The sequence below is a fragment of the Eschrichtius robustus genome, chromosome 11, assembly GCF_028021215.1.
Source record: "Eschrichtius robustus isolate mEscRob2 chromosome 11, mEscRob2.pri, whole genome shotgun sequence".
Taxonomy (NCBI): domain Eukaryota; kingdom Metazoa; phylum Chordata; class Mammalia; order Artiodactyla; family Eschrichtiidae; genus Eschrichtius; species Eschrichtius robustus.
The window spans coordinates 64,475,099-64,499,010 of record NC_090834.1 but is presented as its reverse complement, the minus strand read 5'-3'; the positions used below and the strand labels follow the sequence as shown (position 1 = coordinate 64,499,010).

The following is a 23,912-nucleotide window of genomic DNA, read 5'->3' as shown; positions in this document are numbered from 1 at the left end:
GTGACCACCTAGAGGGGTGGGATAGGGAGGGTGGGAGGGAGACGCAAGAGGGAGGAGATATGGGGATATATGTGTATGTATAGCTGATTCACTTTGTTATACAGCAGACACTAACACACCATTGTAAAGCAATTATACTCCAATAAAGATGTTTAAAAAAAAGATACAAAAGGGCAAGTATATGTCTATGTGTGTGCATTTTTCAGAGGCATTTAACAGTTATTTTTAAATACTATTTTCTGATTGTGATTTAGGTGTGATTACACAGAAAGTGAAAAGAGATGCTGTGTGAATCCAGTGAAGATAAATGTCATCATCACAGCAGGAAGTTAAAATGGGACTTGATGATGCAGAAAAGGGCATTCAAGTCAGTGGATACTGACCAGGCCTGTCAGCAGTCTGCCTGAAAATAACAAGGAGGATTTTTTTTTAATAACTTCATTTATTTAATTTATTTATTTGGCTGCGTTGGGTCTTCGTTGAGGTGCGCGGGCTTCTCATTGCGGTGGCCTCTCTTGTTGTGGAGCACGGGCTCTAGGCGCGTGGGCTTCAGTAGTTGTGGCTCGTGGGCTCTAGAGCGCAGGCTCAGTAGTTGTGGCGCACGGGCTTGGTTGCTCCACGGCATATGGGATCTTCCCAGACCAGGGCTCAAACCCGTGTCCCCTGCATTGGCAGGCGGATTCTTAACCACTGTGCCACCAGGGAAGCCCAACAAGGAAGATTTTAAGACAGAGCTGTGAGCCCCCTTGAGAGCTATGCCTCCCACAACCATAGTTGCTGTGCCAAGGCCACCTGTACAGCCTGTGATGGCAGCCAAGTCACTGTCGATTGTGCTGGCTTGTCCAGTTCAGCCAGGACCCAGCGGAGGGAGCGCAGAGGGCTTCCGAGATAGGAAAATAGGGAAATGCTTAGGGGAAGCTCAGAGGTAACTGGGACCCCAAAGAATGATGTCTGGGGGTAGATACATTTCTGGAAAGCGCTATGCACTGGAAAAGGCTTGTGGATCATATTGGGACTGCTGAATATCTCCATGGATTTTGTTTTTGTGTAACATCCCAGAAAATGGCCAAAGGGGTACCCAGAGATTCTAAATAAAACCTGAAGTAAATGTATCCTGAATATTACATTCAGCTCTGGCAGCTTGGAGAGGGGTCAAACAAGTCATTGTTCTGTGGTGGAGATGGCAACTGAACTTACCCAGAACATCAAACATGTTAGAGTAATTCAAAGCTTGCTGCAGATGTGTTGTCAACGTTAATAGGGACTGTTAGAAAAAATGGGGTGAACAGAGGATAAATAAAACATTCTTCTGGTCAGGTAATGAACCCAAACACATCCTGTGGACTTCGGTTGTCCGGGGTTGGGGGTGAGAGGTGGCTAACATGTGACCTAGGGTGGAAAGCTGTTGAACATATAGGGCAAAACCTTAATCAGCCACTTTCTGGATTCTTTAACCTTCCCAGAAGCTGCCAGAAGCCAGGGCCTTTCTGGTGAATGAATAGTGGGGTCCTGCTCACAGTTTTTAACATGGTTCTGAGTCAGTATATGTGAGTCCTGGGCCAGCTGTCAACAAGACAGCCCCAAGCAGATGAGGAGAATAAAATAAGACACCGACTCCTTTCAGTGGTTATGCTGATGTCCATAAGTTTTGGCTCTGTATAAGCTTTACTTCTCACCAGAAAAAGAGCTGTCTCTATCACCCCCTTCATTGCTGCTCTTTTTCATCCAAAGATTGTGCTATTTGGCTCAAAGATGAGGGGTTATCTAACATGCCATATCTTCCTGGGGGGCAAGGGTCTTGTCAGGCACCACTTCCTGGATGGTTTCGCCCTGATCAAGAAACTAGGGTGGTCTTTGTGCTCAATGGTTGTTCTCCCCCACCCTGCTATGGCTGTGAGGGACCACAACCCTGTGAAACATCACCTTTGGGCAACATCACAACGGAACTTTGGTCAGATCTCACCATGTGGACAGCTTCAGGTTTCCAGTATGTGGTTCATTTGGGTGGCCCAGTTACAAAAGAGAAGGACAAGAAATAACCAAGAAGGGACATCTCCAACTTTGGGTCTTTTTTGGGTATGCTCTTATGTTGGAGGGTGGTTATAAATATGCATGCAGCTAACCTACACTTTGTTTCACAGTCTGGGGAGAGGGTGCAATACCCTCATATCTTCACAAGTCTGTATCGTTTTGTGAACAAGACCAAGCACTACTGTGTTGGGTACTGAAAATTGATCAGCAATGGTGGTGATTTTAAGCAATGTTATTCAGGACTGAGAAAAGTATATGTGTACCCCCACTCTGGGGCTGTTTCATCTTGTCCTGCTTTCTAGGGTCCATAGAAAGCTGATGTTCATGTGCTACTGCCCGTTTACAATATCGTAGAGAAAAGGAACAGTCCTTTACAGGTGCCCAGTGGAACTGAGGTGACCAACCCATCTTGGTCTGCTCAGGACTGTCCCTGTTTTAATACCAAAAGTCTTCTGTACCAAGAAAACCTTCAGTCTCAGGCAAACTGGGTTGGTTGGTCACCCTAAGTAGAACTGAATATGGCTCTGGTCAAAGTGTATGGGACTAACAAGATTTATGAGGTCTGGCATTTTAAAGAAACTTCCACATGACTCTTGGTGAATATGTTCATCCACATCCATGTTATAAAAATAAGGTTTCCAATTTCTAAGCCATGAAGGCCAATATAGTGGAGGAATGATTGTTAAACATAGGATATTGGGTTAAACCACTGTAAAATTCATTAAACAAATATTGAGTATTTACTATGTTCCAATCGCCTTTCTAAGTATTAGAGATAGAGAAATGAGCAAAATAAAGTCCTTAATTTCGGAGGACAAATTCTCAGGAATATAATCAGCAAGGTTTGCATGCTTTTTCTGAATGAATTGTGGGATAAATGTGCACAATGGTCAAACCTTCCCAATACCAATTTGGTGAGTCTACTTGGGAAACGCAGTAGCAAGATGTTTTCATGATATATCCAATTTTCTAATCTTGATTGCACATCCTATGAGAAAAAAGTTGGACATGCAACCTCAATATATGTGTATTTACAAATTATATGCATGTACTACTAATATATTAAACACATACACAAACATGAAAATTAAGAAAGGCTGTCCTGAGTTACCGTTCCTGAGATGTGTGCATCCAACTTTAGAGATGGCTAATACATCCCAGGTCAGTTCATAGATGATAACATGATAATCCCTTGCTAGAAGAATGCAAAGGATGTCTGTGCAGCAGCTCAGACCACCTGCATCTTCACACACCGATTTTACCACAGGCTGTGCCCTCCTGGGTCATGACTTGCTTGACCACGTGGTGTCCTCCTGGAGGAAAATATGAGCCCCCCCGACCCCAGTCTACCTGCCATCTAGATACAAGCATGAAGCTTCACATGGCTTTAAACAAGCTTATGAAACCCCATGTGGCAGTGCTTCAACACTATCTCACTCTTGTCTGTGAGAGTTAGATTATGAGGGTCTTAAATGTGTATTTTTCTCCTGAAGTGTACTTTTGGGGTGTACACAGCCTTTAAGAGGAGCCAGGACAATGTCAGCCAAGAAGTCTTAGGCCACCTCAAACTGTAGGGCTGCCACCATAAAGCTTCTAGGAAGTTCCTGTGCTAGGTTGTTTGGAAGGTCACCAAACTGGGTTGCCTCAAAAGTCTCTTTGATGGTGTTGTCTGAAAGTCTCTAAGGCCCCCTGGGGCTGAGGCAAAGACTCAGGGCACACGTGACCAGCCATTAAAGGGTGGTTTAGTTCCAAGCAGGCATTAAAAGATGATTTTAGAAAGCAGGTAAAATCATGACTCTCATACAGATATAAGAATAAACACAAGTTGAAGATTTTATTTAATTCATTCATAGAAAACAAGTGAAGTGATACAACCAGGTCAAAGGATATTATCAATAACAGACACAGTTATAGGTCAGGAATATGGAAAAGAATGTACAAATAGAGCCAAAATTGGTTTTTTGACTATTTCTCCCCATATAGAATTTGTTTGCATGTCTATAGACAAGAATTATTTGGCATTCCTGTCAGTTATCTACAGTTTACAGAATCAGAATCAGACAACCCAGGTTTGCTTTAAAATAAACAATTATTTTTCCATTTAAGCACAAATTTTCCCCTACAGTTTCCCTACTTTTGATCAAAAAGAATCTCAAAGATTCCTGATCACAAAATGAATGTGGCCTCATTAGATTTGGCCTGATTATTTACATAGGTGCAGCAAGAATGTTAGTTTACCACAAAGGCCTTCTTTAAGTTTACTCCGCTGGAGGTTTCCATAAGGAATCTCAGGTTGGACTTCTAAAATCCTCTATTACTTGTTGTCCTGAGGCTAGGAAGCCACGCCTAAGAAACTTGATCCACCAGATTTCATCTGCAGTACTTATACGCTTTGGGTGACTTCCTCTCTTCTCAAAGTCCTCAAAACATCTCTAACTTCCTGGCCGGTAATGGAAGTGAGCTTCCTTACCAGCTGGACCCTGTAAGCCAGGTACCAGGAGGGCTTTGTCAGCACTGTTTCAATAAAGTCAACCTTAGTTCCCTAAAAGTGACTGGTCAGGCACCAGCCACAGCTTCCCCAGGTGGGCAGGGAGCCTCTTCCCTTGTTCCTGTGGTCACGTCCACCTGGAGGGGCCTGGTGATGAGGTCACTGCTGGTATGGGCAGCCTGTCCTCCGCAAAGCAGCTGCCTGGCGGCTGCAGATACCAAAGACCATGAACTTGAAGCAGCTGGGAGTCAGAGGGTGTTATTCTCTCCCTCCTCTTCCAGAGAGCCCTTCTACCTGCCCCTGGTTGTCTGAAACCTTTTCCAAAAAGGACAAAAGGAGCTCAGATCAGTTGTCCACGGTGTTCCTTGTTGGAAATTATTTGATAAAGTCCCTCCCAGAGAGAATCTTCAGAAAATCCAAAAACCATTCAGCAGAAAAAAAGCATGAACAGGGAGGACCTATAAATCACCGTTTCAGTCATTAAGACATAAGAATTTTGAATTTGAGCCACCTTCTACCACCTTTCTGATTCTTGAGTATGGGCCATCATATGATTGACGATTGCTTTTGTGTCCTGTTGAAATCTTTGCCTACTCCAAGAAAATCTTCCTGCCAGATCTGTGGAAGAAGCTTTTAACCTCAGTGACAAGAACACGAGACCTTTGAGCTGAGTCTTAAAATTGAGAAATTAAAGCAGTACATTAAAAAAAAATTAAGAAGAAAATATTGCAAATGCAATGGTAATTTGGACCAGTGAAATACTGCCCAGCTGGGAAGAAATTCATAGTAGGAAAAAGGTTGGAGAATTGAGGTGCAGGGATTGCCCCCTAGTGTTCATGGTAAAGCTTGGAGTCTAGCTGTAGTAAGTGAACTAAATAAATATCACTCCTGAACTTTATGCAGTATTCCTCCCCAGAGGAAAGAAATGGTGGGAAAGCTTCAGTAAAACAACTTCTATCTAAACATATCATTCTCTATAATGCTGGTCCAGAATGATGATTCTCCAGGTGCTGGTCTGGAATTAAGCTGGACATATCCTATGCCTTTCCATCTCTCTACATCTTTCAGAAGGATGGTCCATATCAGGATGTTTTATACAGTATCTCAGGAGCATATTCATGTTACAGACCTGATGTTGGTTATGTCCAAGGGATGTCTTTCATTGTGGCATTGTTCATTCTCAGTTTGGAAGAGGCAGTTGCCTTCATTGCATTTGGAAATCTCGTGAATAAGCCATCCCAGTTGGCCTCTTACTGTGTGGATTGCAGCAAGATGTTGAAATATTTTGGAACATCTGAAGTATCCTTTGAGGGCAGTCTCTTTACACATTTTCTTCATATCAAGTAGTCTTACGGTTTCACACTAGTATATACTTGATAGACTGGATATTCACATAGCATCACAAGTCACTATTCTACTTGATCCAGACAGTACAGGCTGGGATGTATTTTGCAGAGATGGGGAGGAATTTTTATTTAGAACTGGGACAGGAATCCTCCAGTTATATGAAGACATTTTCCTTCAGGTAGACTTTATTCACATAGCACAGTTTCTAAATAAATTGGCAGAGGATCTCACACCAGAAAAGCTGTTCAGCTGTGTTGCAGCCATTCAGATACAGAAAAGCACCAGCTAAGGGACTTAGGTCTTTGTGTCAGTAATGAAGGATACAAGAAGGAGACAAGAATAACAGTACTGCTTTGGACAGCTAATCTTCATAACTAACAGACTAATTGAAACATAAAAAAAGCATTTTTTTATAACAGTATTTTGTTTCCTATGTAAGCACATGGAAGAAAGTTGGAGCAATCCAAAACAATCAAGAGGTGGAAAACAGCTGATTTTGAATTTTGTGTCTGAAGTAACAGAAATGAGCAACCTATTGACAATATTATTTTAAAAAAGCATTGCCATTTTACAAAAGAAAAAGTGTAAATGGCTAGTTCATACTCCATAATCTGGGGTGAACGTTTGAATGCAAACACATTTAAAAATAGTTTTAGGGAAAAAAAGTCAGTGGCTGGTTGAACCCAATTAAATAAGCATCATTTTCAAATATGACATTCCAGACAAGGCCTTGGTTACATAACCATTTTCCCAATTATATTTAGTAAAAAGGAGGGTAGATTCTTATTGAACCTATGCAAATAACTAAGTTACCATTTAAAAGTAAGAATATTTAATAAAAATTTCTGAATTTGGAAGGGGAATCAAGTAGGGAGAATAAAACATCATCTAAAGATGTTTCATTTCAGTTTACAAAATCAGAATCTACTAAATTGTTATGGCTTATAAATAAGTTAACAAGAAAGAAAAAGGGCTTCCTTATGTATCCAGAAAATGGAACATTAAAACAATATCAACAATATTCCAAACAAGTAAAACAATATCAACAATATTCCAAACAAGTAAAACAATATCAACAATATTCCAAACAAGTAGCTACAATCCTCTCTCATTAGTTCATCCATTCTATGTAATCAATTCTTGTTCTGCTGGATCTTGGGTTAGCAGCATCATGAACCCATCTGCTTCTTACTAAAAAGAGTTCTGGAAATCCTGATCTAGCCCAACAGTACGGTCTTTTTTTTTTTTTTTTTCCCCTTCAGTACGGTCTTAAAATTGCTTAAGTGATGACATCAGAAGCCTGTACCCAAGATCTATTCATTGAAGTGTCAGTAGTTTGAAGTACCTGGTACAGTCCTTTTCCTTGGGCTCTGGGGACCATGTATCTTTGTCAAGGACGTGATCTGGCCTCTGCAGCTGATTGCAGAGCCTTCAGGGAAGCTTCCAAGCAATACAAAAAACTATCTGTAGGGACTTTCCTGGTGGCACAGTGGTTAAGAATCCGCCCGCCAATGCAGGGGACACGGGTTCGATTTCTGGTCTGGGAAGATCCCACATGCCGCGGAGCGACTAAGCCCGTGCGCCACAACTACTGAAACTGCGCTCTAGAGCCTGCGAGCCACAACTACTGAGCCCGCGTGCCACAACTACTGAAGCCCGTGTGCCTAGAGCCCGTGCTCTGCAATAAGAGAAGCCACCGCAATGAGAAGCCTGTGCACCACAACAAAGAGTAGCCCCCGCTCGTCGCAACTAGAGAAAGCCCGTGTGCAGCAACGAAGACCCAAAGCAGCCAAAAATAAATAAAATAAAATAAAAAAATTTATATACATAAAAAAAAAAGCTATCTGTAGATGCCAGAGACTTAAAATAACTATGGTAATTACTGGAGAGAGTTCATAACAAGCATGATGCAACTGACAAGGAAATTTAGTTGTTTCTGTCATGCAAAACAGTGCTAATCCAAATAAATAAATAAACACATAAAGCTATGACAAAATGTCTATGCACATAATGATTAAGGCTATTTTCAAAGAAGATACTGAATTTTACATCTGGCTTATAAAAATGGATGAACATACTTGTTACAGAGGAAAAATTCTTGAGATATGCAAAATTCCTGAGTCTTAATATATATATGTAATACACTAAAAATATACCAAGAATGTATCAAGAATATCAAGTAACGAGATTTGGAGTAGGTCCTAAACATCTGTATTTTAATTAAAACTCTACAGATAAGTCAGATATTTATCCCCAAATGAAAATCACTGGCCTAGAAGACGCTAGAGTCAAATTAAAGAAGAAAGATTCCAACCAAATAAACGTTTTAAATAATAACTAAAAATATGACTAACAACACTATTTTGCTGTTGCCTAACATCAGGCAAAGCATCATCAGGATACAGATAAACAGAAACACTGATAAATCTCCAGGGACTTCCCATGAATCATTCAAGTTCTAAAATAGTTACAGCAATAATATTTTACCTATACAAATTTAACCTAGGGAAGGCTAAGCATCTTTTCTGATTTGACAAATCTTTCCATGAAACTCATCAATAACAACATAAATAAAACCTAATTATTTAGAAATAACTCCTCTCTTTCATAAGGTAAAAGAACAGATCTTTTGGGGTTTGAGAGACCCACTGGGAAATCTCAAAGATAGGTTTAGGGAGGCAAAAATCAAGAGTTGTTAGGAGATTTGAACTCTTGAGATAGGATCATGGGTGCCTCAGAAACAACAGTTGTTGTTTTTCAAATGTTGTCATTTGAAAGTGACAATAAAACATCTAAAGATAAGCACAGAATGTAACATGATTGTAAAGAATCTTAGTTCTTTTCTAAGTGAGGAAACTTTGTTTGCTTTTTAAAGATAATCAAGAACATAATACAATCAACATATTATAAGACACAGAATCTTTTGCTATATAGGCAAAGTACACACACAAAAAGAACTTTCCATATTGGAGGTGAAGACAATAAGCAGTAAACCAGGGAAACATGGCCATCAAAATCAAGCAAACTTTGGTGAAATTTTAACACATTTCATAGCTTTTCAGACTCAGGTATTATAAACCAAGGCAAATAAAATTTATTTCCAGAAAGAAAGTAGAATGGTGGTTGCCAGGGGTTGGAGGGAGGGTAGAATGGGGAGTTAATTGTTTAACAGGTGCGAAGTTTCAGTTTGGGAAGTTGAAGAACTTCTGGGGATGGATGGTGGTGACAGTGGCACAACAATGTAGACATACTAAAGTACACTTAAAAATGGTTAAAATGGTAGATTATTTCCAAATTTTGCCCTTCATCGTGTTCTTTTATATTCTGGAACAAACTGACACTTTATTTTAGGACCCATCTCAGGGCGTCTACAATGTCAGAATGAATTTCATAATATGAAGATGTTATTAATATGCAATGCAGTCATTGTTGCTATCTTCAAATAACTCAATAAATAAGAATTATAAACGTTTCTCAATTCAGTTTCCAATATGTTGTGTTGATAATTAAACGCACCATCCCTAGCCCCCTTCTCCCTTTAAGGCCCTCAATATGCTTGAAGAGTGCAAAGGGGGCTTTGGAGACAAAACAAAACATATAGACAAAACCTTGAGAACCATTGCTTTAGGACAAAACTACTCTTTTTTTCTCGAAAAACAGGAGCACGCACACAGTTGTATTTCTCTGTGCTCCTCAATACAGTCTCAACCACTAACATAAATTCTAAGTTTCAACCAAAGTAACTTCCGTTTCAGAGAAAATTAGGGTGGGGGGAGGGAGGAGGTGGATAGTTGTGAACTATGTCACATACCTGCTCTTTATTTTATTTTATTTTATTTTGGCCGTGCCTCATGCGGAAACTATGTCACATACCAGCCTTTTATTTTTATTTTTTATTTTTTGGCAGTGCAGAATGTAGGATCTTAGTTTCCTGATCAGGGATCGAACCCATGTCCCCTGCAGTGGAAGCGTGGAGTCTTAACCACTGGATCACCAGAGAAGTCCCAGATACCAGCTTTTTAGCTTTTTAACAGACCAGCAGGGTTCATAGCTACACATAACAAAACTTTCCATAGACACTTATATCCCTTATAGTACAACTTATCAAAGTGGCAAAAATGAACATATTCATTAACAGACCCAAAGACACAGTCTCTTACAGCATATAAGATGCAAAAGTATATAAACTTAAAATTATGCTTAGTAATCAATGTCCAGTATTCTGTCTTACTTAGGAATGATCTTGGTATCCAATGATTATCCATTAATTAACTTAATTTTAATATCAGTCCAAGGTTTTAAGTTACCAAAAACTCTTGAAAATTATATTCAAGCTGACATATTGCAAAACAAAATTACTGTTGAAATAAAAGTTTTTCTGAATAATGATTCGATTAGTGAAAAACAAATTTTCATTTTTCATAATCTTTAACATTATGAATAATGTTAACTTATTTGATCAATAAACTTGTATAAATTTAGAAAAAACATATCTAAGTAGAATACTGTTGGGAATTACACTTAACATTAATAAATTAGAGAAAATATAGCTGTTTTTCTTAAACCCCAAATACTAAACTACTCATTTTCCAAAGATTTACTTAAATTTATAAGCTGGAATTTTTAACATGTTATTGAATGGTTTCTGTAAGAACATTTTATTAGTGTAACACATTTAAAGATTTAGGAGTTCATTTTCACTACTTTCTGGGAATTTTAGGAATATTTGCTTTATTTAAGCACTTATTTATCTCTATCAGTCAATCAGAAAAGAACTCAATTAACATGACACTTTATAATCAAATTTATTAATATCCTCTGGAAATAAGAAAATATTACACATTTACACAATGAGGGATAAAGGCCTTTCTAAACTACAGACACACAGACATACAGAGACAGATAAAGAGGGCTTATAGCTTGGATTCTAAAATTTCAGTCACAGGCCAAGAGTAAATGCAGAAACCCCAAATCTCACCAGTCCTGGTATGAAAGAGTTGTTTTCCCTCCCAATGGGCACAGGACTCAATTGATTTGGGCTCAAAATTGACAAACTAACAAAAATGACTAACAATCCAAATTCTCCATCATCTCTCACCCAACAGAGAATAGATCTATATAATCCATTAGTCCATTTACAGAGATCACTAAATGGTCAGACCATAAAACAAAATTCTCAGTCATTGCTGCCACTAATGAGTATTGGCTATACATGAATCAAAAGCCAAAACTAAAACCAAGAGTAAAAAATTAGTAGAGAGGAAAATTAAATTAGAAAAACAGCAAAGATGCCTTGTCACTTTGGATTCACCTCTGGGAGCCAAGAAGAGATGGGCCTGGTCTTAAGCACATCTCTGGTGATGAAGTTTACCTGGCTCATCAGATGAATGCATCTTGGTGGCAGACCTCCAAAACTGTTTTTTTAAAAAAATTTATTTATTTATTTATTTTTGGCTGCACTGGGTCTTCGTTGCTCTGCCCAGGCATTCTCTAGTTGTGGCAAGCGGGGGCTACTCTTCATTGCGGTGTGTGGGCTTCTCATTGCGGTGGCTTCTCTTGTTGTGGAGCACGGGCTCTAGTCGCGTGGGCTTCAACATTTGTGGCACGCAGGCTCAGTAGTTGTGGCGAACAGGCTTAGCTGCTCCGCGGCATGTGGGATCTTCCCCGACCAGGGCTCGAACCCGTGTCCCCTGCATTGGCAGGCAGATTCTTAACCACTGCGCCACCAGGGAAACCCCCTCCAAAACTGTTAAAAGGCCATTTTCAAAATTTAAGAAGTATGATTCTAATACACGTATAAACATGTATTAAAAGATTTTATTTAACTCATTAGTGAGAATCCAAAGAACAGACACATTTACAGATTAGAAATATTAAAATGCATGTGCAAATGGAACACAAACTGAGTGTTTTTGGGGGTGGGGTTTGGGGTGAGGGAGGTGTTTTGCATTGCTGTTTTCTGCAACTTGAGTAGTAAGACAGCTCCAAGAAGATCAGAATCAGATAATGGGAAGGGTGTACATAGACAATACATAGTTCTATTGAAGCTCAACTTTTCCTACATAGGTTATCATTAAGATTCAGATGCAGATGTCACTCCCTACAATGCCAGAAAGATAGGGTCCTACTGGACCTGCCTGTAATCTAGTCACTCCCAGGCTCCACCTTATTGCTCTGGCATTATATTTACAACCCTTCCCCAAGCCCAGACATCCCACGGCTTTCATCCAATCCGGCCAGACACTCCCACATAGCACTCATAATATCACCACCCAGGCCACACACACAGTGGGAAAAAAAAAAATTCCACCTTCCTCTCATGTTTCTGAAACCCTGATGTGAAAAGCTAAAGGTTAAAAAATTTTTTTTGTTTAACTTTAATTTGTTTAAAACCTCCCTAACTTCAGTTGCCAATGTAAAAAGAAAACATCCAGAAATCTAAAAGCAATTGCCTTAAACTGCTTTCAACAAGAAAAACAGCGAGCGGGGTTCCCCTACTTCTCTGTAAAAATTCTTTTTGACTCAGTCACGGTGAATTGCCCAATTTCATTTCTAAATGGTTAAAAAAAAAGAGAAAAAAAATATACACAAAAATATACTGTAATAAACTGTTAATAAGGACAGAAAGGAAAAAAAAAGCAGGCAGTCTGTCACTCATACGTCTAGAATAGTGCTCAAAAAAAGGCAGAGATGCCTCCTTCTCCGAGGGTGCCAAATGAAACTTCACAGTTGCATATGGAGCTAGAAAGCAGGACGTGATGTTAAAATGGGCTCTCCTCTGTTTCCGATGCAGCTGAGGTCCCAAAGCAAAGAAAAAAGCAGTAGGTGGCAAGTCCCCTTACTTCAAAGTGGGTTTTGAGACCACCTTCGTAAGACAGGCAAAGAAGGAGCTAGTTGGAGATAGTTTTGTGACCCTTGGATGAACACCCACCCCTCAACCCCTCAAGGTTTGAAGTCAAAGAAATTGAAAAGGGACTTTGGAAGAAACAGCTGAAGGCCTGTAGCATTTTCCCTCCTACCTCTTCCTGTTACCCGAGGCCGAGCACCTCCTTATCTCAAATCTCGTGAGAAAGGGCTTTGAAAGATCAGTTCCCTTAGAACTGAGAGGACCAAAGCAACTGGTGTCTGACCCATGCCGGAGAGGATTAATAGGCCAATGGCTGTGGCTGGAGTCAGGCGCTAGGACGAGGAGGAATGCATACACCATTAAACGCAGAACAGAAAAGTATGTTTCCTGTGGGCCAAATGGGGGAAGGGAGAGAAGGGTCGTTTCCAAGGAGCCCCCGCCTAAGTGGGCTTGCTGCTAGCGGCTGCTAGCAACAGGGGGTTGGAATCAAATGCAGAAGCCAGTGGAACACGTGGCCAGCACAGAAGGTGTTGTAGTCCAGTGTTTTCAGTGGAGCCATTTCCAAGGGCCCCGTGAAAGCACGCCGTGAGAGGAGTCCATAGTGAATGTCCGTTAAAATCCTGGACCACCACCTCTAAGTGTTACAGTTCCCCTAAACTAAGGTCTTTCCTCCTCTCACTCCTCCCTCCTCCCACCTCCACCCCCTGTTGGACCCAAGCCCTAGAGGGAGTGGATTTGGAGGAGTAGAAGCATTAAGTGGGAAAACAAAGAAGACAGTTATGCCTCCCCTGCCCCCTTGGGCCCCTACTTCCCTCTCCTCACTTCAGGCTTCCAGCCTGAATCAGCCTGGGCTAGGGAAGCAGAGAAAGGAGAAATACTTGCCTTAAACAAAGTTCAGAGTTTTAACTATTACATGGGACTGGACATTTCAACAACTGAAACGAGGCTATTTTGTGACTAAAATCGACCGGAGGACTTTAAAATTTTTCTATGAGTGTCTGGAAAAGCTACAGACCCACTTGAGATTTCATCCATGGGCAAGGAAGAAACTAGCCCCCAAGCAGAGGGAGCAGGAAAAAAAATAAAGTTGCTTTTGGAGCACATCCTATCAGATGCTACCCTTTTCACATAATGGCTGCACAAGTTTGCTCCAAAAAAGACAGCCTATTTCCCAACCTCTAGTAAGCCAACCGCTATACCCCTAAAATGGTTCTACAGGACTTTGGAAATTTCCATCCCCAGGATATCCTAGCCAGAAAAAGACCCTGCAGGCTCTGAGAAACTTGTCAACCACAAAGGACACAGCAGCCAAACAGGAAAATAATAGCAAGATAACATGTTTTTTTTTGAAGGTCTTCTAGCATTGGCTTCTTATATTGAATATTCTGTGGGATTCATCAGACAGAAAGTTCTAGAGCTAAAGGTTATTTTTATCAGAGGAGGAAAAAAGAATCAGTGGTGGCTCATTCAGCTGGTCAAAACCATGGAGAAATCAAACCATAAGGAAGATGTAGTGAATTCTAAAAACTCACACATAAGGCAGTTCTTTGTATTTTGTGTGACTTCCATCCCAGGAAGTGTGCCAAGGAAGCTTTGGGTGAATTCTAGAGACCCTCTACCTTGGAGTGGACACCACACTAGCTAGAGCCCTTTTCAACCTCTCTGCTGAGAGCAGTAATGTCCTCAAACCGATCTCTGATACAAGTTATGGGCTGAGGAGAGAATTTTCTTCAAGGATCATCTGCATGTACGATTTCAACGTAATCTGTGCTGTTTATTTCTAAGTACAGTGAATGTGTGCATTTGCTAACAAAGTAGGTGCATCATAATCATTTCCCCCTCCATAATGTATTGAAATATCTTAAAACAGAGGGTATATGGAGTTACAGGTGCGGATGACTTCAACATTCCTTCAAAATCTACCATTTATCTCTATATGATAACCTATCATACTGGGTTGGGTTATTTATTTATTTTTAATTATTAGGGAGTCTACAGTGAACAGATGTGAGGCTGCTTAAGTGCAATCCCTACAGAACTACTGTGGTAGATACTATGGGCCGACCAGCTCAGCAGCTAAGGAATGCCTGTACAGTCAACTGGGTATGCAAAAAGGAAGAAATAGACCTATGGGGGCTAAAAATGAACATGGATATAAATAAATCGTGCAGGAGAATTCAAAAATTCTGCCCATATATCAGAATTTCTCAAACTTTAATGTGTATAGTCATTACCTGGGTATCTTTTTAAAACGCAGGTTCTGATTTAGAAGGTCTGGGGAATGGGCCTGAGATTCTTCATTTCTAACAATCTCCTGGGGGACGTTGACCCTGCTGAATCATACCTTAAGAAGGGAATAAATTGAAGAATATAGAGTAAAGAGGGCAAAATGGAATGAAGGTAGAATGGAGGATTGTAAGCCCAATAATCTCCCCAGGTCATGCTCTGGGACCATTTCCTCAGAGGAGTCCATTGCAGAATCCATTTATGAGAATGGTACCATCTTACTCATCTTGAATCTGTGTGACACAGAGTCGGGAGTTGGGTGTCCTCCCCACAACTGGAGGAAAACATCATGGCTCCTGGGAGGTGAAACCCTGGCAGCAGCCGACAACAGGGTGCTAGGACAGTGGAAGTGCTCCAGTGAAGAAAACAATGGCAGGAGCCACACGGGAGTTCATGGAGAGCATGCATGAGATGTCACTGGTGATCCCCAGAAATATATTTCTGGTGAGGGGGGTTTTAAGGGGCATGAAAAGAGGTAGAGAAATCTGTGTCCTCCAAAGAACCAGATGTGTGCTCCACAAGAACCAGTGCTCACGGGGGCATCATGCCAGGCTGTGTCAGCCAGAGAAACAGAAACCTCCCACAGAGAAGGTGACGTGGCATCACCCCGTCAAGGAAAGAGGCACTTGCCTTTTGGCTTTTCCTTCTTTCCCGACGCTAGAGGGAAAAACTGTAAGAGGGAAGATGTGAGAGGTATCTGAGAGCCAGACTGTGCCCCTTTCTCTCCTTCTCTCCACTCTGATAATATATATTAAAAATTTTGGAACTTTTTTTGTGAATTGGCATGTTTATAACCTTCACCCATTTTTCTATTTCCTTGTTGAGTTATAAGATCCTTTATATATATTAATGAGAATGTATTTATTTTATAAGATCTCTTTATAGATATTAATAAAAGGAGAACTTTCTTATGGAAAAAAACCCAATAGCTTGAATCTTGGAGATGATTAGTTACTAGCAACAACAAAAATGGTAGCTAATCTTTATCAATCACTATTTTCCAGGTAACTCTGTTAGATGTTTTACATGGATTCTTTCATAATCCTCCTCACAACCCTATATGGTAGGAATTGTGATCATCTCAGTTTTTTAGGAAAAGGAAACTGAGATTTAAACAGTATAGACAGTTTAAACAGTGAACCACAGCTAGTGAATATTGACATCAGGATTTGAACCCAGGCACAAGCTCTGGAGAAGACAGGAAAGGCATTAGGGTCTTGAGAATGCAGAGGATCTTGGAGAATCGGGTGTGCCAAGGCCTCAGGCTAATAGTTATTAAGGTCACAATCCCCTTCTCTCCCTCTTTTTTTAAGCAAATATTAATGGTGAAATATTGCCCAGGGCTAGGTACCAAGCCAAGAGTGGTGAGGGAAACAGACGGGGTTCATGAAGTTTATTGTGTGAAGGAAGAGAGCCACAAACACAAATACGTATGTAATCTGAAATATTTGTAGGTGCTATGAAGAAAAATTCAAAGGGTGTGTAAGAGATAATGGGTGGAGAACAATTTAGACTAAGTAGGAAAAGGCTTGTCTGAGTGACAACTATTTAAACAGAGACCTGACAAATGAATACAAGTTAATCAAATGAAGAGGAGGAGGAAAACATTTTGGGGCAGAGGAAATTGCTGATAAAAAGAAGAAAGTGGTCCTGATGCAAGAACAAGCAGAACTTTTGAACAAATGAAAGATGCTAGATAGGTAGGCAGGGATCAGAGCAGGCAGGGAAGTATTCAAAGTCTCAGGAGGGAATCTCAGGGTCTCGACCCATTATGGGGGTAGATTAGTGAGAGTTTTGTCATTTGGGGGCTAAAGTTTCAGGATCTGCCAGTCAGTTATGGAGTCAGAAAGTGATCCCTGAAGGTGTGGGATTTAGGAGTCCTGAGGCAGGACCTGATCTTGGGCTTTCTCTGTCTCATTGGCTCCTAGCCTCACTGTAGATCTTTAAGGTTTCTGCTTTCTCTTCTAACCCATTCTGTCCCCTAATCTGGTCAGATCTTCTGCATCTTCAAACTGTCCACTCACTTCCACCTGGTCCTTTCTACATCCCACCGTTGAGCACAGGCATTCCCTTGAAGGTATGGAAGGAATACCTCAGTTTTCTTTTTCTTTTTTAATTTTTAAATTTTATTTTATTTTTTTATACAGCAGGTTCTTATTAGTTATCCATTTTATACATATTAGTGTATATATGTCAATCCCAATCTCCCAATTCATCACACCCCCCCACCCCCCCGGCCACTTCCCCCCTTGGTGACCATACATTTGTTCTGTACATATGTGTCTCTATTTCTGCCCTGCAAAGCGGTTCATCTGTACCATTTTTCTAGGTTCCACATATATGCGTTAATATATGATATTCGTTTTTCTCTTTCTGACTTACTTCACTCTGTATGACAGTCTCTAGATCCATCCACATCCCTACAAATGACCCAATTTCATTCCTTTTTATGGCTGAGTAATATTCCATTGTATATATGTACCACATCTTCTTTATCCATTTGTCTGTTGATGGGCATTTAGGTTGCTTCCATGACCTGGCTATTGTAAATAGTGCTGCAATGAACATTGGGGTACATGTGTCTTTTTGAATTATGGTTTTCTCTGGGTATATGCCCAGTAGTGGGATTGGTAGGTCAAATGGTAATTCTATTTTTAGTTTTTAAAGGAACCTCCGTACTGTTCTCCATAGTGGCTGTATCAATTTACATTCCCACCAACAGTGCAAGAGGTTTCCCTTTTCTCCACACCCTCTCCAGCATTTGTTGAGCATTCTTTCATGTGTTTGTTGGCAATCTGTATATCTTCTTTGGAGAAATGTCTATTTAGGTCTTCTGCCCATTTTTTGACTGGGTTGTTTGTTTTTTTAATATTGAGCTGCATGAGTTGTTTATATATTTTGGAGATTAATCCTTTGTCCATTGCTTCATTTGCCAATATTTTCTCCCATTCTGAGGGTGTCTTTTCGTCTTGTTTGTAGTTTCCTTTGCTTTGCAAAAGGTTTTAAGTTTCATTAGGTCCCATTTGTTTATTTTTGTTTCTATTTCCATTTCTCTAGGAGGTGGATCAAAAAATATCTTGCTGTGATTTATGTCAAAGAGTGTTCTTCCTATGTTTTCTTCTAAGAGTTTTATAGTGTCCAGTCTTACATTTAGGTCTCTAATCCATTTTGAGTTTATTTTTGTGTATGGTGTTAGGAAGTGTTCTAATTTCATTCTTTTACTTGCAGCTGTCCAGTTTTCCCAGCACCACTTATTGAAGAGACTGTCTTTTCTCCATTGTATATCCTTGCCTCCTTTGTCATAGATTAGTTGACCATAGGTGCGTGGGTTTATCTCTGGGCTTTCTATCCTGTTCCATTGATCTATATGTCTGTTTTTGTGCCAGTACCATATTGTCTTGATTACTGTAGCTTTGTAGTATAGTCTGAAGTCAGGGAGTCTGATTCCTCCAGCTCCGTTTTTTCCCCTCAAGACTGCTTTGGCTATTCAGTGTCTTTTGGGTCTCCATACAAATTTTAAGATTTTTTGTTCTAGTTCTGTAAAAAATGCCACTGGTAATTTGATAGGAATTGCATTGAATTTGTAGATTTCTTTTGGTAGTATAGTCATTTTCACAATGTTGATTCTTCCAATCCAAGAACATGGTATATCTCTCCATCTGTTTGTGTCATCTTTTATTTCTTTCATCAGTGTCTTATAGTTTTCTGAGTACACATCTTTTACCTCCTTAGGTAGGTTTATTCCTAGGTATTTTATTCTTTTTGTTGCAATGGTGAATGGGAGTGTTTCCTTAATTTCTCTTTCTGATCTTTTGTCATTAGTGTATAGGAATGCAAGAGACTTCTGTGCATTAATTTTGTATCCTGCAACTTTACCAAATTCATAGATTAGCTCTAGTAGTTTTCTGATATCATCTTTAGGGTCCTCTATGTCACATCATCTGCAAACAGTGACAGTTTTACTTCTTTCCTTTTTTTTTTTTCCTCTCTGATTGCCGTGGCTAGGACTTCCAAAACTATGTTGAATAATATTGGTGAGAGTGGACATCCTTGTCTTGTTCTTGATCTTAGAGGAAATGCTTTCAGTTTTTCACCATTGAGAATGATGTTTGCTGTGGGTTTGTCATATATGGCCTTTATTATGTTGAGGGAGGTTCCCTCTATGCCCACTTTCTGGAGAGTTTTTACCCTAAATGGGTGTTGAATTTTGTCAAAAGCTTTTTCTGCATCTATTGAGATGATCATATGATTTTTCTTCTTCAATTTGTTAACATGGTGTATCACATTGATTGATTTGCATATGAAGAATCCTTGCATCCCTGGGATAAATCCCACTTGATCATGGTGTATGATCCTTTTAATGTGTTGTTGGATTCTGTTTGCTAGTATTTTGTTGAGGATTTTTGCATCATATTCATCCATGATATTGGTCTGTAATTTTCTTTTTTTATAGTATCTTTGTCTGGTTGTGGTATCAGGGCGATGGTGGCCTCATTGAATGAGTTTGGGAGTGTTCTTTCCTCTGCAATTTTTTGGAAGAGTTTGAGAAGGATGGGTGTTAGCTCTTCTCTAAATGTTTGATAGAATTCACCTGTGAAGCCATCTGGTCCTGGACTTTTGTTTATTGGAAGATTTTTAATCACAGTTTCAATTTCATTGCTTGTGATTGGTCTGTTCATATTTTCTGTTTCTTCCTGGTTCAGTCTTGGAAGGTTATACCTTTCTAAGAATTTGTCTATTTCTTCCAGGTTGTCCATTTTATTGGCATAGAGTCGCTTGTAGTAGTCTCTTAGAATGCTTTGTATTTCTGCAGTGTCTGCTGTGACTTCTCCTTTTTCATTTCTAATTTTATTGATTTTAGTCCTCTCCCTCTTTTTTTTGATGAGTCTGGCTAAAGGTTTATCAATTTTGTTTATCTTCTCAAAGAACCAGCTTTTAGTTTTATTGATCTTTGCTATTGTTTTCTTTGTTTCTATTTCATTTATTTTTGCTCTGATATTTATGATTTCTTTCCTTCTACTAACTTTGGGTTTTGTTTTTTCTTCTTTCTGTAGTTCCTTTAGGTGTAAGGTTAGATTGTTTATTTGAGATTTTTGTTGTTTCTTGAGGTAGGCTTGTATTGCTATAAACTTCCCTCTTAGAACTGCTTTTGCTGCATCCCATAGGTTTTGGATCGTCGTGTTTTCATTGCAATTTGCCTCTAGGTATTTTTTGATTGCCTCTTTGATTTCTTCAGTGATCTCTTTGTTACTGTTTAGCTTCCAGGTGTTTGCGTTTTTGACTGCTTTATCAATTCCCTGTACTTGATTTCTAATCTCATAGCATTGTGGTCAGAAAAGACGCTTGATATGATTTCAGTTTTCTTAAATTTCCTGAGGTTTGATTTGTGACCCAAGATGTGATCTATCCTGGAGAATGTTCCATGAGCACTTGAGAAGAAAGTGTAATCTGCTGTTTTTGGATGGAATGTCCTATAAATATCAATTAAATCTATCTGGTCTATTGTGTCATTTAAAGCTTGTGTTTCCTTATTAATTTTCTCTCTGGATGATCTGTCCATTGGTGTAAGTGAGGTGTTAAAGTCCCCCACTATTATTGTGTTACTGTCGATTTCCTCTTTTATAGCTGTTAGCAGTTGCCTTATGTATTGAGGTGCTCCTATGTTGCGTGCATATATATTTATAATTGTTATATCTTCTTCTTGGATTGATCCCTTGATCATTATGTAGTGTCCTTCCTTGTGTCTTGTAACATTCTTTATTTTAAAGTCTGTTTTATCTGATATGAGTATTGCTACTCCAGCTTTCTTTTGATTTCCATTTGCATGGAATATCTTTTTCCACCCCCCACTTTCAGTCTGTATATGTCCCTAGGTCTGAAGTGGGTCTCTTGTAGACGGCATATATATGGGTCTTCTTTTTGTATCCATTCAGCAAGCCTGTGTCTTTTGGTTGGAGCATTTAATCCATTCACGTTTAAGGTAATTATCGATATGTATGTTCCTATGACCATTTTCTTAATTGTTATGGGTTTGTTTGTGTAGGTCCTTTTCTTCTCTTGTATTTCCCACTTAGAGAAGTTCCTTTAGCATTTGTTGTAGAGCTGGTTTGGTGGTGCTGAATTCTCTTAGCTTTTGCTTGTCTGTAAAACTTTTGATTTCTCTGTCGAATCTTAATGAGATCCTTGCTGGGTAGAGTAATCTTGTTTGTAGTTTCTTCCCTTTCATCACTTTAAATATATCGTGCCACTCCCTTCTGGCTTGTAGAGTTTCTGCTGAGAAATTAGCTCTTAACCTTATGGGAGTTCCCTTGTATGTTATTTGTCGTTTTTCCCTTGTTGCTTTCAATAATTTTTCTTTGTCTTTAATTTTTGTCAGTTTGCTTACTATGTGTCTCAGCCTGCTTCTTCTTGGGTGTATCCTGCCTGGGACTCTCTGCGCTTCCTGGACTTGGGTGGCTATTCTCTTTCCCGTGTTAAGGAAGTTTTCAACTATAATCTCTTCAAATATTTTCTCGGGTCCTTTCTCTCTCTCTTCTCCTTCTGGGACCCCTATAATGTGAATGTTATTGCATTTAATGTTGTCCCAGAGTTCTCTTAGGCTTTCTTCATTTCTTTTCATTCTTTTTTCTTTATTCTGTTCCATGACAGTTAATTCCACCATTCTATCTTCCAGGTCACTTATCCATTCTTTTGCCTCAGTTATTCTGCTATTGATTCCTTCTAGTGTATTTTTCATTTCAGTTATTGTATTGTTCATCTCTGGTTTTTTGTTCTTTAATTCTTCTAGGTCTTTGTTAAACATTTCTTGCATCTTCTCGATCTTTGCCCTCCATTCTTTTTCCGAGGTCCTGGATCATCTTCACTATCATTATTCTGAATTCTTTTTCTGGAAGGTTGCCTATCTCCACTTCATTTAGTTGTTTCTCTGGGGTGTTATCTTGTTCCTTCATCTGGTACAAAGTCCTCTGCCTTTTCATTTTGTCTGTCTTCCTGCGAATGTGGTTTCCATTCCACAGGCTGCAGAATTGTAGTTTTTGTTGCTTCTGCTGTCTGCCCTCTGGTGGATGAGGCTATCTAAGAGGCTTGTGCAAGCTTCCTGATGGGAGGGACTGGTGGTGGGTAAAGCTGGGTGTTGCTCTGGTGGGCAGAGCTCAGTAAAATTTTAATCCGCTTGTCTGCTGATGGGTGGGGCTGGGTTCCCTCCCTGGTGGTTGTTTGGCCTGAGGCAACCCAGCACTGGAGCCTACCCAGCTCTTTGGTGGGGCTAATGGCAGACTCTGGGAGAGCTCATGCCAAGGAGTACTTCCCAGAACTTCTGCTGCCAGTGTTCTTGTGCCCACGGTGAGCCACAGCCACCCCCCACTTCTGTAGGAGACCCTCCAACACTAGCAGGTAGGTCTGGTTCAGTTTCCTATGGGGTCACTGCTCCTTCCCCTGGGTCCCAATGCGCACACTACTTTGTGTGTGCCTTCCAAGAGTGGAGTCTCTGTTTCTCCCAGTCCTGTCAAAGTCCTGCAATCGAATCCCACTAGCCTTCAAAGTCTGATTCTCCAGGAATTCCTCCTCCCATTGCTGGACCCCCAGGTTGGGAAGCCTGACGTGGGGCTCAGAACCTTCACTCCAGTGGGTGGACTTCTGTGGTATAAGTGTTCTCCAGTTTGTGAGTCACCCACCCAGCAGTTATGGGATTTGATTTTATTGTGATTGCGCCCCTCATACTGTCTCATTGCAGCTTCTCCTTTGTCTTTGGATGTGGGGTATCTTTTTTGGTGAGTTCCAGTGTCTTCCTGTCGATGATCGTTCAGCAGTTAGTTGTGATTCTGGTGCTCTCGCAAGAGGGAGTGAGCGTACGTTCTTCTACTCTGCCATCTTGAACCAATCTCTCAGTTTTCTTGCTTTTACTAGAACCAACATGGGAATTTTCTACCTTTCTTACTTTGCTTAAAACTATTTTTCTTCCCTGGAATTCCTTTTTACGTTCACCTGAAAAAACTCTAGAGCTCTAGAGAGTAGGCTAACTCAGAGTGTACTTCCTTCACAAAGCTTTCCCAAGTCCTTACAATCAAAAGCCCTATTTTGTCCATTATCACGCATTCAATGGGAGTGTAGTCTGTTTGCCGTAAGGTATTTTATGTACACCTATGTCTTCCAAAAGTTGGTGAACCTGTCCAGACATGGGTCATGTTGCATTCACCTTCACAGATCCAGCCTCTTGTTTATATTTTTCATCTCTCCTTTCCTATAGCAGGAAATATTTGTTCACTCACATTAATCAGTGGTTTGGCCAATATTGTAATCCTCATCTCCTAGACATAGTCCCACTGTTCCATGAAGGTTAGAGTCACCTGGGTGCTTGTTCAAAAGTCAGATTCCTGGGTTTTACCTTAAACCTAAAGAATCATAGAGTTCAAGCAAAGAGAACAAAAAATTGTAGTACTAACAACTGCCCCAGGTGATTCTTATCATGACTGAAATTCAGAAAATACCATGGAGGGACTTCCCTGGTGGCACAGTGGATAAGAATCCCCCTGCCAATGCAGGGGACACGGGTTCAATCCCTGGCCCGGGAAGATCCCACATGCCGTGGAGCAACTAAGTCCGTGAGCCACAACTACTGAGCCTGCACTCTAGAGCCACCAGCCACAACTACTGAGCCTGCGTGCCACAACTACTGAGCCTGTGATCTAGAGCCTGTGAGCCACGACTACTGAGCCCGCGTGCCTAGAGCCCGTGCTCCACAACAAGGGAAGCCACTGCAATGAGAAGCCCGTGCACCGCAGCGAAGAGTAGCCCCCACTCGCCGTAACTAGAGAAAGCCCACGCGCAGCAATGAAGACCCAATGCAGCCATAAATAAATAATAAATAAATAATTAAAAAAAAAAAAAAGAAAATACCATGGAGTATAATTTAGG

General features: G+C 40.3%; 1 pseudogene; it reads left to right on the top strand.

Annotated features, from left to right (window-relative positions):
* Positions 1–755: 755 nt before the first annotated feature.
* Positions 756–6,155, top strand: LOC137772220 (TBC1 domain family member 12 pseudogene; annotated as a pseudogene).
* Positions 6,156–23,912: the final 17,757 nt, after the last annotated feature.